Source organism: Symphodus melops (assembly GCF_947650265.1).
Source record: "Symphodus melops genome assembly, chromosome: 23".
NCBI classification, from domain to species: Eukaryota; Metazoa; Chordata; class Actinopteri; order Labriformes; family Labridae; genus Symphodus; species Symphodus melops.
This window is the reverse complement of record NC_136713.1, coordinates 7,478,351-7,492,472: the sequence shown is the minus strand read 5'-3', so window position 1 is coordinate 7,492,472 and position 14,122 is coordinate 7,478,351. Positions and strand designations below refer to the sequence as shown.

Below are 14,122 nucleotides of genomic sequence, written 5' to 3'. Positions count from 1 at the left end.
TCATAGATCCTGGATCTTTCGATAAAGGAGAAGGAGTGGATGTGCTTGGAAGAATTCTGGTTTAGTGGGGAAATCACTGAAGAAAGACTCGCTTTCAGGGACTTTTAAGGTCGAGTGACAATGAATTTGAGGACCAATTTGCATTTACAGGTCCATTTCTAATGAGCCCTTCAGCAAATTTGACCACTTTGGTTGTTTCTTCAACCGTCATTGGGATCCACAGGAGTGTTTCTAAATCAACACCTCTATTGGTTCCTTAAGCTTTAATTCTTTTTAAGGGCGTTTTTATCATTCTTGAGCTAACTCGATTGGATGATAAAACAAAGATATTATTTCTTATCGTATTTATCAGTATACATGAAGGAGGTAGGATGTAAAATGACAAAAAAGCGGTTACATTGACGATGGACAAAAAAGTGCACATTTGTTGAATGCCTCGTCAGTGATCAACACAGAGGACTTTTTGGGACATGGATGATGACGTTAGAACTTGAAGTCATCAAACTGATTTAAACTTTGGAGCAAAGTTACATCTCAAACAGTTGGCCTACAATCCCAAACGCTAAATAGTTTCCCAATGGTTTCCAAGAGTGGATGCCAAAAGTCTCATAATCCCAAACATTGGAATACTGACTCGATTGGCCACATTTAATCTCCAGCTGCTCAGATAGAACATCTTGGACATTGTTGATTATAAAACCTCTTGGGGTTAAGGTCAACTTCTTGAAAGAAGAGCTGTCTCTCACAATCCTGAATCCGTGCTCTTACCTGACCCATCCAAAGGTGACTTCACGTCTTCACAAGAAAATCTGCTGATTGCATGTTTTGGCAATCAAACGCTAAAAATCCGCGTTTCAAGGGCAGCAACAAAAAGCGTATGACACCTGCCCCGGCTCAAGCGAGACTGTATTTCTTCAATTACGCTGGGCGTCGGGGGGTCTGAGGGGATTGGAGATTTGAAATGGGAGTGCACGATGTCAGAAATCTGTCTTCATTTGATAAAATGAAAGTGCAGCTCTGGCACCCAAAGTATCACAACCAGTCATCACCAGCGAATGCCGGACGTGGCTCATTCATCAATGATTCATGCTTGGTCTTACAGCTCAAGGAACATTTTTCTATCTCTTTTTTCATTTCTAAGAGAAATAAAAACAAAAAAGAAATAAGGGACAATATTTCCCACGGGAGCAGTCAAGCAGAAACACGCCTGAAGGTGTTGTGTCAGTTCTGCAGAACACTGAATCACCTTGCCATATTTCTGTGACACATGAGGTGAAGTTCCAGAGCTCATAAACACATACCAGTCATGCACTTGTGTTTGTTTATGCTTTGTGAGGTGTCTTAAAGTTTAGCAAAGCATTTTTAATTATCTGTTATTGGCACTCAGCAGAAAGATATCTGACTTCGGAGAGCTACTGTTATTATATCTGACATCAAGGGAGTGATGCATCATTTCCCACAACAACTGATGAAACGGCGAATGGCAAGATTAAGAATTCAATCTGGAGATGGAAAACACATTCACGCACACACACAAGCCATTGACATTGTGCGTTGTATTCCCAGAGTCTTGAAGTTATGAGATGTACTCATGATTTATGAAAGGAACTACTCCATCAGCTGGAGTGCAGTCATGTTTTTTTTTTTTTTTTTTTGTCCACAGCCAGACACACATTAAACACATGCTTTTCTGGTCCTCTTAATGTAGCAGCGAGGAAGCAAAAAAAAAAAAGCAGCATGTCATAATGGGATATTCAAATGTTCAACTTGTAAGTCATGGCTGTTTAATGAAAGTCCCTTTACCTTTTTTTTTTTTTTTTTTTGTTCCATGTTGAATAAAAGATTGACATCAATGCTAGCAACAGCTGAAAACAGAATGAATGCAAAAACAGATGCAACCCAAATGAACAAAATGGCCCCGCAGCACACTCATGTCATGTTTATTAAAACATAAACAGATGAATAAGAAATAGGAGGAGAACGAGAGAGAGAGAGAGAGAGAGAGAGAGAGCAAGAGAGAGAGAGAGAGAAGTCTGATGTCAGCAGTTCTTTAAAAAGGATTTACAAAGATGCACCCTGAAGTCAAATAAGGAAGGTCTCTTCCAGCTCAGAGGGAGTCTGGTTATGTGGAAGGAGCCCCTCAGGAGAAGCAAAACAGACAAATGAGAGCTAATGGTTTCTAATGGAGTGCACTTGATGTGACAGACTGGGTCTTCCTCTATCCCCGCAAGTCACGCGATTTAAGAAAAACTGCTTCTTTCAGTGGGTACGGCAGCTTGCACCTTTTACCGGCTTTTATGAAAGCTTACAACATGTTATCGAGAAGCGGCTAAGTGGGGTTTTTTTGGGTTTTTTTTTTTACGATTGCAGGGGTGCGTCCAGACATTTTGGCCGGGGGGGACTGACTTTTGCCAGGGTGGCCTGAAGTGTGCACACACATGAATGAAGAGCATTGATTGTGTCTGCACTTACCACTTTGACTTTTAAGCAACACATGAGAATGGCAACGTATACATCTTAGCCTGATTCTTCAAGGACTCAAAACAACATGTACGTACGAAGCAACAGTAGTTTTAAACACGCACACTTCAAACGATGAGCCGCCTGATGCAACACCTCCTAAGTGTTTAAAGTCCCACCTCTGGCAAGGCAAAAAGCCATATCATAGTTAAGGATTTTGGGGTGGCCAATAAGATTTCAATATTGCCTGTTGCCTTGAATGCAAGCCATTGAAGAAGTTGATCTTGGGAAGGTGGCCCAAAATGTAGCACCCTTTCTCAGGCATTACAACAAGGATAGACTCCGGATTCCTGATGGGTTACAACCGCAAATGTTCTTCTTTTTCACCACGTAGGTTGTCACAGGTAGCTGTCACCTATTAGCATAATAGGAAAACCAATTCCTTCGAATTAATCAATGAAAAAAATGAGTCCTTTTTATACCAACAGATCCTGACTTTGTCACGGTGTCAAGGGCATGTCCTTGAATCCTTGAATCTTGAATGTCCTTCGAGCATGTGATGCAACAACGTTTCCTGAAGAAATCTGGACATTTACTAGGCTACTGAATGGGTTTACTTATGTTGACAAATGAAATCTGCATCTCTTGCGCGTAGTTGAACTTTGCAGAGTTTGTTTCACAACTTTTTTTTCGCCGCTCAATGACTGCAAAGTTAATCTTGTGTGTGCTGAAAAAAAGGCAAGTATCTTATAATGTCCATTCATCCAGATGTTATCCAAATTTTAGATTAAGTGACACACACACACACACACACACACACACACACACCATTGACTCTCTTTACATCACATTTGAAGCATCTGCAAAAGTTAAATTCGCGTCACCAGTCCAAAAGACTTGCCCATAAGGGTCGCATCATTTATTCTGTTCATGTGCGCAAGGAGCCAAAAGGAAATCACTCAAACTTGTCCTGAAAGGACTGAAGGGCTCATCCTTTTTAGGCCAAAGATGTAGAGGCCGAACTTTTTTCTTTTGGCATGTGCTACCGGAGAGAATCTAACATTGGAATGAATGAGGCTCCATCTTATTAGTATTCAGCTCCTAATACATCCATGGAACGGAGAAATTGGAGTCCAAATAAGGAGGAAGCTATCAATTGCTTTTGGCTCCTATATTCAACCTCTTTGATATAAATGCCCAACTGGAATTGGATCTTCTTTAGAAATGCAGATTCGATTGCAGTCATTTGTAAGAAAGCAGTATGGTAATGTAAAGGTGGACCTAGCTATTTAATCAGAGGAAGTATTCTACTTGGCCAGGCAGGAAACAGGAAGTGATCTCACAATGCAATTCTTGGTCTTTCTCAAGCTATACAAGCAGGACACAAACTGCTCATGTAGGTTTAAGTTGGTCAACGTGAACATATTTACCAACCATGCAAGATTTCTTTTGCAAAACCTTACAGACAACATGTGCAAAAATGCTGATGCAATACGGGCTGAATTTGTCATGTATTCAGCAAAATGTTTCTGGATTGTCTCTTTACAGTCAAGAAAGACACAAAGGATTCCCGTTAACTTGAAATGTGAGCAGTTACATAAGCTTTAGCATGCACGCATTTAGGTCGAAAGTGGCCAATGTCAGCATCAATGATTCGTTCTGAAGTTTCAAACTTTACAGCCAATGACATGGAGCCACCACTGGGGCGATTTCTTTGCAAAGTTTGGTTTATCTTCTCGAATGAGAAGGGCCATTTTCTAGTAGAAGAAACAAAGATAACACTTGCAAAAACAGAATGAGCAGCAGTCAAACTGCCCAGCCCACTGTGTGACCTTTAAGGTTTTCCATTTGTTTCCACTACTGGACATTGTTTTATTTGATATACTTTATTAATCCCCGAGGGGGAAATTGTGGATTATACCCACAGCAAGCTGTATTACGGAGTGGTCAAGGTGTGGGCACTGCTTTATAGAACTGGAAGTTGTCCAAGAGGTCCTCAATAGTAATAAATGAGTGTTTGTGCTGTTTGTATGCTGGAGTAAATGTCAGTGTGCAGCCAGAAGATAAATACAGCGACAAAATGGCATCAATAAAATTGAAAAATCAGACATTAGGTCATTTCTTCCACCGTTCTTCCCCGCTTTCTTCCCTTCTTTTTCTCTCATTTTATTCTTCACGTCTGATTACCACTCTGAGGAAATCCCTTATCTCAGTTCAGTGCGTTCATAATCAACTTTCCATGTCACATGAATTAAGCCCTTAACCCATTACGGTCAATTGTGTAAGGCTTAAGATGACTGTTTTAAATCACGCATTTGGATGGATGTGAATTTAAATAGAGGCGATTGTGCTGTTTGTCCTCTTTTAACTCTTTGAATTTAAATAAATCCACCTGAAAGCTGAGGCAGTGCCCACCTATCCCTTTGATTGTTTGTGCACACACACACACACACACACACACACACACGTTAGCACATGAACGTGCGTGTGACTGTGTGTGTGTGTGTGTGTGTGTGTGTGTGTGTGTGTGTGTGTGTGTGTGTGCATGTGTGTGTGGGCGAGAGTGTGCATCTGTTTCGAGTTGAGTCTGCGTGGGGGTTCTGCTGTTTGGTGGGTGGTATCAGTGCGCATAATCATGAGTGTGCACGAGTAGATTTTGTGCCTTTTCTGTGCATGTGCAAGTGCATGCTCTTGGATAGGTGGGTGATGCGACCTTTGTTGCGAACTGGCTTTCTAAAACTACTGAAAAAAAATAAACCTACCACTTTTTAAATTACTAAATCTCAGCTCATAGTTTTAAAAGCACACCGAAGTAGCCTTGAAATCACATTCAACCATCACACCTTCTTCTTGCATTTGTCACTCTTGTTAAGACTCTCCTCAAAGCAGATACGGTAAGTTTTCTGCAGGTACACTATTTCTTGTAAAGAACTCAAATAAATGGAAAGTAGCACCCAAGATGAGGAAACTTACATTTAAAAGATGTGTGCCCTTGAGCTCTCAGATGTCATTTTCTGAACAAACATTTACTGCCGTTTAAAATAATTGAAGCTTCTTGCGCAAGATTCGTCATTCAAGGCAAAGTGCTGTCATGTAATTTGCATCCATATGGCTGTCTATCCAAGGAGCCGCTCAAGCATAAAGGATGATTGTGATGTCGGTCACATTAGAGCCTGTTATTGAAATGTAAAACAGAAACAATCTGCAAAAAAAAATAAAAAACACAGAGATAAGCTGGTTTCCGTTATATATTGATTTGATGGAAAAAACTAAAACATGCTGGATGTTTAACTACCATGAGTTAAATAGATTTTACACATGTGAATAAACTGCACCTGTTCACACTACAATGCTAAAGACACAGCCCCTATTACCTTCAAACAGCTACCGCAGTCACAATTGACAAAAGTACTGAAATTGTGTCATGACTGAAAATCAAAATCAATTGCCTTTACTGAAAATCAAAATGTCGTACATGAGCATATTGATGCAAAGAATTTTTTCTTCCCTGTCCTGCTGACTATTCTGCGTTGACAGACCTTCACACCTTACCGGATTCTCCTAATCCAGTTGCTCCTCTGCCCTTTTTGGATACACAAAGAAGAGCCTTCCTGCCTGGCTTCTCGGTCTACAATGTTCTTTGACCCTTCAAGTATTCTTGCTGAACTCTGCTGCCTGCCTTGGACCTTTCTGACCTGAACTGAGTCTGAAACAGGCACCTGGCTTTCTGACTTACACAACATGGTTCACTGCGATACAGATGGAACAGAATAGAATAAGTCCGACATAAATTCACCGGTAACATCACACTGTGTATTATGAATAATCTAATATAATTCGGTTCGTACACAATAAGAATAACACAAGAAAAATAAATTTACCTTTTCTACTTAATTGAGTCTTTAAAAGAAAATGCACAACAAACCTTGCATGCCTGAGAGGTCACTTGTTCAAATTGCATCGTTAAATGAATGTGATTAATTTTTAATAGAGTGCTGTTCCTTTTTGAGCCATGAATCTTATCTAAAATTGCAAATTATTTATAACATAAAATGAAACATTGGGAAAATAGCGCTGCCAATATGACAAGTTACCTTTTGTTGTTAGTTTAAACTACAGGTTTAGATGATGAACTCAATAACAAAACTTCTACTGAAATCTGTTATCCACCTCCACGTGCATTAAAAAGAAGTATGGACAAGAATTTTCAAACATCAAATCAATGTCAAAATACTGTGTGACCTTTAATCCCTTACTGTTGAAGCTGTGAAAATGGCGTCAGTGACGTATAAAGCGTCAACTCCCACGACTTTCAAACAAAACGACCCCAGTTTGTAATGTAAGTTGACTGTTAAAAACTGTGTCTTAGAGCACAGGCAGAAAATATCCTGGTTGACATCACAAATTTTGCCAGACGTGACAAAGCTCCCTGGGAGACACAGGAGGCATGAATGCAACTGAGTTGTCCTTCTCATAATGAGCAAACTAAATGTGACATACGAAATCAAAGTGCCCCGAAAAAAATAGCACAACTACTTAGATCTACGAGACCGAAATTGAAGTGTTGCAACCAATAAATCTCTGGTTTGAATCCCTGAAAAGAAAGGGGGAGAGAGGAAGCTGCATAAAAATAGACAGTCATCTCTGAATAACTTTAAACCACCTTGGAGAAACCATGACGCGGTTAATGAAACTTTAAAAATCCCCAACTTGATTTACAGAGCCGTTAAAATTTTAATATCTGATGGTTGCTCCAAAAATGAAGTTTTCTGGTTTTAATATTGCACTAAAAACCAGCATCCCAACTTGGATTCTTATTTGATTATGCCGCATTTATTGAAGAACAACTACTCAAATTCTTTAATGATTGGAGGTTGTATTTGTTAATTGTTATTAATTGTCATTAAAGCATATCCCTTGTATATCTTTGAATTGATTGGGTTGTATCTGCTGATTTTTATCTATCTATCTATCTATCTATCTATCTATCTATCTATCTATCTATCTATCTATCTATCTATCTATCTATCTATCTATCTATCATGATAGATTTCCTATTTCAACATTTAAGCCTCGACTAAAAGGCATTTTACTGATTTACTAATATTTGTATGCTCCCTTATACATTTAACCAATGGACTGTGTGACAGTCACATGACTTTAAAGTATGTCGATCTCAGACTCCTGAGGGTACTCATCATATGCAAATCCTCTTCTAGACGAGACAATAGACTTGGGCGCCAGCAGGAAAAGCGACGATATGTTAAATAAACGCATTAGCAGGCTTTAAGATTTGACGTACAAAACGCTCGAGGAGTACTGCAAGTGAATAAGTAGCTCTCTCCATTCCCTCTGCACCGGCCGATGATGTACCTTCGAGAGAGACACTTAAACTGCTAAATGCTCCAGTGGAGCAGCTCAGCGGCCAGAAGTGGGAAACTGTGGCTGTACAGAGCAGCTCCCAGCTGTGCAAATGTGTGGCAAGGCATTGACAGGGAAAGCATCCATGCTCAGCAAATCTTCTCTGACTGAATAGAGGCTGAGTGAGTGGGGGGGGGAGCTATTACATCTTAAGAGTGGTTTGCATTTGGGAGAAATCTAACAAAATGATTAATCAAACAAGAAATATCAATTAAGAAAAACATTAGCACTCAATTTCTTGTACTTCGAGAACCTCTGTGACACACATTCTTTAATATCCCAAAGTCATGTTGACAACCACTTTAGAGGCCATTATAATTTGACGTATCAGTCGTCTCCACAGGCTATGAGAAGGGATGGAAAACAATCAGAAATATCTGTCTAATCCGAAACGCTTACACTGTTGTCCCTGTGCAGATATTTCAAACACAGCGTGGCACTGCACAGTTATCCTTCCCTCTGTGTGCTTCATTAAGAATAATTGGCCAAATGACAAGTGGCCATGTTGCACAGCCATTTCATCAGCGGTAGCCGCTGTAATTGGAAGAGGCTTGGCAGCAGGAAGAAGGTTACCCTCCTTAATAAGGAAGGAGGCTGACTTCAAGCTCGACGCCTGAATCCTAAATATATAATCTAAATAGCGTACGCTCAAGTACTGAAATTTTCGTTTGAAGGGAACACAAAAGGCTCCGGTGCCGACGTTCAGTGGCCAAGATGGAGGCGTGCCACTTCAAGAAATCAATAATGAGCCCAACATGGAGCTGAAACTTGATAAATAATGCCTGGATGACGCTGGGAAGCTTCCATCCAGCTAATGTGTGGGAAAGAAGCAGAGGCTTGTCCTTGAACCCAAAAGGAAAAGAAGAATGGGCTGTACTGAAAATGCATTAATGAGATAAGATGATCCTCTTTGTTGTTTGTTGGAAAGCCAAGACAATTCTATACTGCCAGTAGGGAATGCCCATTGTTAAATAATGTCTTTTAAATTAAGGCAAGAATGTAAGTGAACACTTGTAATAATGACTTTAGCTACTTCAGTGACACGCATAACTGAAAGAAGCATAAAGTGGCAAAACAGCATGAATGCGTCCAAAAATAGAAAGCATCAACGAACTTGGCAATGGTTTGAGGTTCTATCTTGCATTGGCTTAAATCCTAAAGCGTTTCAGTCCAAGTGCTCTTGTTTTAAGGTGGAAGCATCAACAAGAAACTGTAGCTCCGCCATGAAGCCATAGGGCCGCAAAAAAGCTGTCGTGAATAATGCATAAGCCTCAGCACGGGAATTATGATTCATGAGTTTCTCCGACCAGACACAGAATGATCACCATGAGTGATGCCGAACACCTCCTGGAACGGTCAAACTGGCATCGAAAGTTTAAGGAGACGCCGTAAAATGTTGGACGGAATCCAAATCAGACCGTCGGAGAACTTTAACCGACGTGCACAGATTCATGTGATATGTTGTGTCAGATCTGCCAGAAACAATGACTGGTCCTGAAGGGTTGGATCAAGTCTTTTTAAAAATTGGACGTCTGTATTTTGCTTATAACCATTCAAACCAATTGCGGTTCCAGTTAAACGTCACTTGAATCCATTGGTTGGCTGATTTGGGCAGGGTTCAATTACATTTAAGAAAAAAACAACAACAATGATAACATTTAAGACACCAGGCCTGATAAGATCTCGGGATGGACCATTGGGAACGTTTCTTTGGGAGAGCCGTTTTATACTTCTATGTAATAATATCAATAACAATTTGGTCAATACTTTCTCCCAGTCTGGTATTGAAGAATCTGTTACTCCACCCAAAACAATCCACGTTACCAATGTAGCTAACTTTAACAAAACTATTGCGGTTAAGTCCAAGTTCCAAACTTCAATATGCTTGATCAAATCATCTTATTTGTGGTTTTTAACGGGAAGCTCCAACATATCCATGGCTGAGCAGTATCTGTATCATGTACTCTCCTCCTCTGCGACATCATTTTTCTGTGCTGGATCAGCACTGACGGACACGAGAAGCAGATGTTCACAGCTCAGATGTGCCACTCAAAAGGACTGCTATACTCATACCTCTCCGTTTGCACAAAAAAAAAAAAAAAAAACAAGAAAGAAACAACAGTTACACTAAAAACCAACTGAAGTCACTCCACATCAGCGCAGACTCCATCTCTGGCAGCGAATTCGAGGTCAACACTAATTCAAACAGTTTGATGAAAAAAAATGAAAAAAAAGATGGCAGCCAGTCCAGGCAGAATGACTTGAAACAGACCTAATAAAACGCTGTTTCCAAGCTTCAGAATATTGCTCCCATATGTACAGATGTTAGACCAGACGATGGAGGGAGACTTACTGGTGGGGATTACCTGATATATTTACCGCCTAAATATAACACCAAAAAGATGTAAGCTTTACAAGCCAGGAGAGTTTAGCGTTAGATGTAAATTAAAAGGTTTTTACACCGGAGAGTTCCACCTTTTAACAGCACTACCAACTATGATTAACTTCAATGCAGCTGGAGTTAGCTCAGATTGCTTTCATTGGTCTTCATTTGGCTGAAGAATGTCCGCGTGGATTTGGGAACCTTGAGAATTGATAATGGGAAAAATCAAGGTTGTCGCCTTGAAAAACTGTGTCCAAAGAGTTTGTGGTTGGAATTAACTCAAAGTGCATTATGATCTGTACATGTCAAAGTGTATGTCTCTGTTTTATATCATTGTTGATGGTTTTATGTGTGTGCTCTCTGAACGGGTTTTGGTTCAGGAGACATAATGCAGCTTTCTTGAGTTGTGGCGAAGCTATAAACTTAATGGTGGCTTCACTGATTAGTTCCATGTGGGCTCATTCTGGTGGTTCCTCACTCCCAAAAAGTAAGACACCTTACCTATACTTTACTCCTCAATTCAGCTGTTGTACAGAAGAAAGAAAAATAAGGCAAACACGAAAGATGAATAAGCTCAACGGCAGATTTTGTTTTTCTTCTGCATAACAGCAAAACATCTAATAAAGAGCAATTCCATCACGTCCTTGGCAATATTTAAAAAAAGAAATTCTAAACTGGCTGTCGTATGAATATATATATATAGGCTACCACTGCTTTAAAACATCTTCATGTTATTTTCTTTGGAGAGGAAGTGGAGGGGGAGGTGGAAGAGAAGCAGGAGGTTATTTTATTAGATAATTTTCCCCAAGGTAATGTGAGGTGACAACCTGCCGCATGCAGCCTGAGTGCTATGTTCTCCTCAGTGCCTCAGGTTCGGGAGTTGCACGATTGAGTATCTTTGTGTCCACCGGCTATAAAGCTTGACAGATTATTACAGATGCTTCATTAGAATCCATTAGCGGTTGCACAAACAACAGATCTACATTTATCAGTCAGACAAAACGAGGAGCAGAAGCAAATGTTGACTGACTGCCACTGGGGGGAAAAGTGCACCGAAGATGACAGATGAATTGAACAGGAGGGCAATGAGTTGTGAGATGGGTGCGGTGTGTCATTGTGTGCCTGTGTTACAAGGGAAAGTTTTGTTGTGCACATGTCACCAGTTGAGATGCAGTGTTTTGACATGAGCATATCAGCCAGCCACCCCCCCACCCCCACACACACACACACACACACAGGTGCTGAAAGTCATTCTGGGGCTGTTTCTGTCTTTTAGGGAGAATGGTGACAGGCTGAGTAAAAAAAGAAAAGGGGGAATTTATTATTCTCAGGTAGGGTTACAAAATTTCAGGAATTTTCAAAGTTGGAAACTTTCCATGGGATTTAACTGGACTCATTTTATCAAACTGTATTATATCCATGCATAAATCTTTGGAATATTTCCAAAATTCCCAAGCTCAACTTTCCACCCCTTTGCTACTCTACTCTCAGGAAAGAGAGCTCCACTTCAAACTGCTCAAATCATTATGTTTATAATACATCCTACCTTGATTATGAACCCTGACTCTGAAGAACTACCTTATGGCAGTTAAACATCTGTAAGCCGAGCCCAATTTTATACAATAACACAAGCTAACTGCCTGTATTTGGCATCTCTCTGTCCAACAGAAAGCGGGACATGTCCATGTCCGCTGATGAAAGCCAACACAAGTTCACCCTCATTCTGAAACAAGCTTTATCCGTGTGGCGTTTTGCCTCGCTTTGATTTATTACATTTTTCTCTTCTATCCACTTCTGAAGTCATCTGTGTGCTGTCATTGGCTAGGGGAAACACATCCAATCTCTGCCATAAAAATATAGAGGACATGGTCTCTAGACACTGTCACCACCATGCTCTCGCTCTTTCTTTTTTTTTTCTTTTTTTTTTACTTTAAACATGAGGATTTCTTGGCGCCAACAACCACAGTTTTTGGCACGACCAAATTGTCTTCATTTTTGCAACACTGGCCAGGTCCTGTTTGTATTTACCTGAGGAGATGGTGGAGACCATTATAGATCTGAAACAACATATTCCCACACAATGTGGTCAAATAGTGTTGCTTTAAACTGTCTTTTGGGGTCGCATAAAAAAGAAAAAAACAAGATCTATCTCATATGGTAGCCCAATTAAGTTTATGTTGAGTGTCTTGTAGTGTCTTTTTTATTTCTGTCATAGGCCAAAGTCAAAGAGTGGCTGAAGAAACCACCACGTGGTAAACATAAGACTTTGTCCTGATCTCCTATGCAAAGGTACTATTTCGTTTGGCAGATAAAATTGCCCCCAACGGCCATGTTCACCTGACATTTTTGGTGTTTTTGAAACAAGGATTTAGCTGAGTAAATGAGATGCTGGGACAAAGTGTAACGATTCTAGGCCTTCTATAACAGAGTTGGCTGACTAAAAGAGTGAACAGTGGAGTATTGTTCATAAGATAGCCAGGATAAATTGACTAATGTGTCCAAACGTTGGTTTTACAGCTTGCTCCGGGGTAAAAGAATCAATGAATACACCATTATTTTCACGTTTTCAGGCTTAGCTTTCATCTATAATTGTACATTCTGTTTCTATAAAAAAAGTCAATTATCTGGATGTTAACTTAAAAAGAAAAACTCTCACGGTTCTCTTTACTGAACTATTAAATCCAGCCTTGGGATAAAGAGTTTTGGAAGGCATGTAACCACGTGCAGCATCAACAGGAAGTACTTTCAGCAGCTAATACTGTCATGACCCTGATAAGTATTGAGGCCGTAGAGAAAAAAGGAATGAGCACATGTATCAGATGTTGTGCATTTGAACATGATAACATCACTGTCTGACTTTGGGAATAAACAAAAAAAAAAAGAGATGTGGCAAATGTCAAAGTCCAAATCAGGTAAAGATGACGGGAGATGGATTTGCTAAATATGATGAAGAAGCATATTTAGAGGGACCTAAGCTTGTTTTTTTGCAGTTTATCATCTCAACCATGTTCAAGGAAATGGCTGAATGCCAAGATTTCAGGCCAAGCTGTGAGATGTTTTGAGACGTCAAGTGGCAAAATAACGAAACACGTCAGTCAAATAACATTACATAAGTTAAACTAAACTGATCATGACAGCTGATTAATGATCACAAACTGTCAGCCATTCTTGCCATGCACGGAGTAGTTTGAACGGTTGCATTAGTCAGTGGTTTTGTGCCCTTGATCTATTCTTTACCTGTCAACAAAACATAATGCCATCCCACGAACAAGACGAACAAGACTATCTGTTCTACTTGGAAAAGATCCATCTTTCTGTCCAGGCTTGCTCTTCCAAACCTGTGTTGCGGGCGCAGTAGACTAAGCAGGGCAGCTCTGACCAAAACCTCAAGGGGGATCCCAAGGTGTTTCCAGGGATAAGTAAAAAACCCTCCAGCAAGTTCTGGGGTCTGCCACAAAGTGCCCCTCTGTCAAACTCAGATGCTGCAATCACCGTCACTATATTCTCAACATGAAAACTCTGCTCAACTCTGACATTCCACGGATTCCCTTCCTGCAAAAAATCTCATTGGATAAGGATTTTGGCCATGCTGCAGTTTTACTCACGAACTTTAGGAAAGTCGTAGGTCAATTATGCATTATAAGTATTGACAACTGATGGCCTTACATTTATCAGTGCCCTTTACAGGATAAGGCTAATGCATTCCGTGTTGTATATAATTGGCAACAAATTCTGTGATGAAGCCAAATCAATCAACCTGTTAGTCTCAATACTTACGAGTCCATACCCTTTGTTGTATTGTGCAACCAAGCCACTTTGTCCCTGTGTATAATTTGTATTATTTACTTCTGATGGTGA

General features: G+C 40.1%; 1 long non-coding RNA gene across 1 annotated transcript in view; it reads right to left on the bottom strand.

Annotated features, from left to right (window-relative positions):
* LOC306818564 overlaps positions 1–14,122 on the bottom strand; it is a 158,099-nt gene that overhangs the window by 108,056 nt on the left and 35,921 nt on the right. The window lies entirely within an intron of this gene.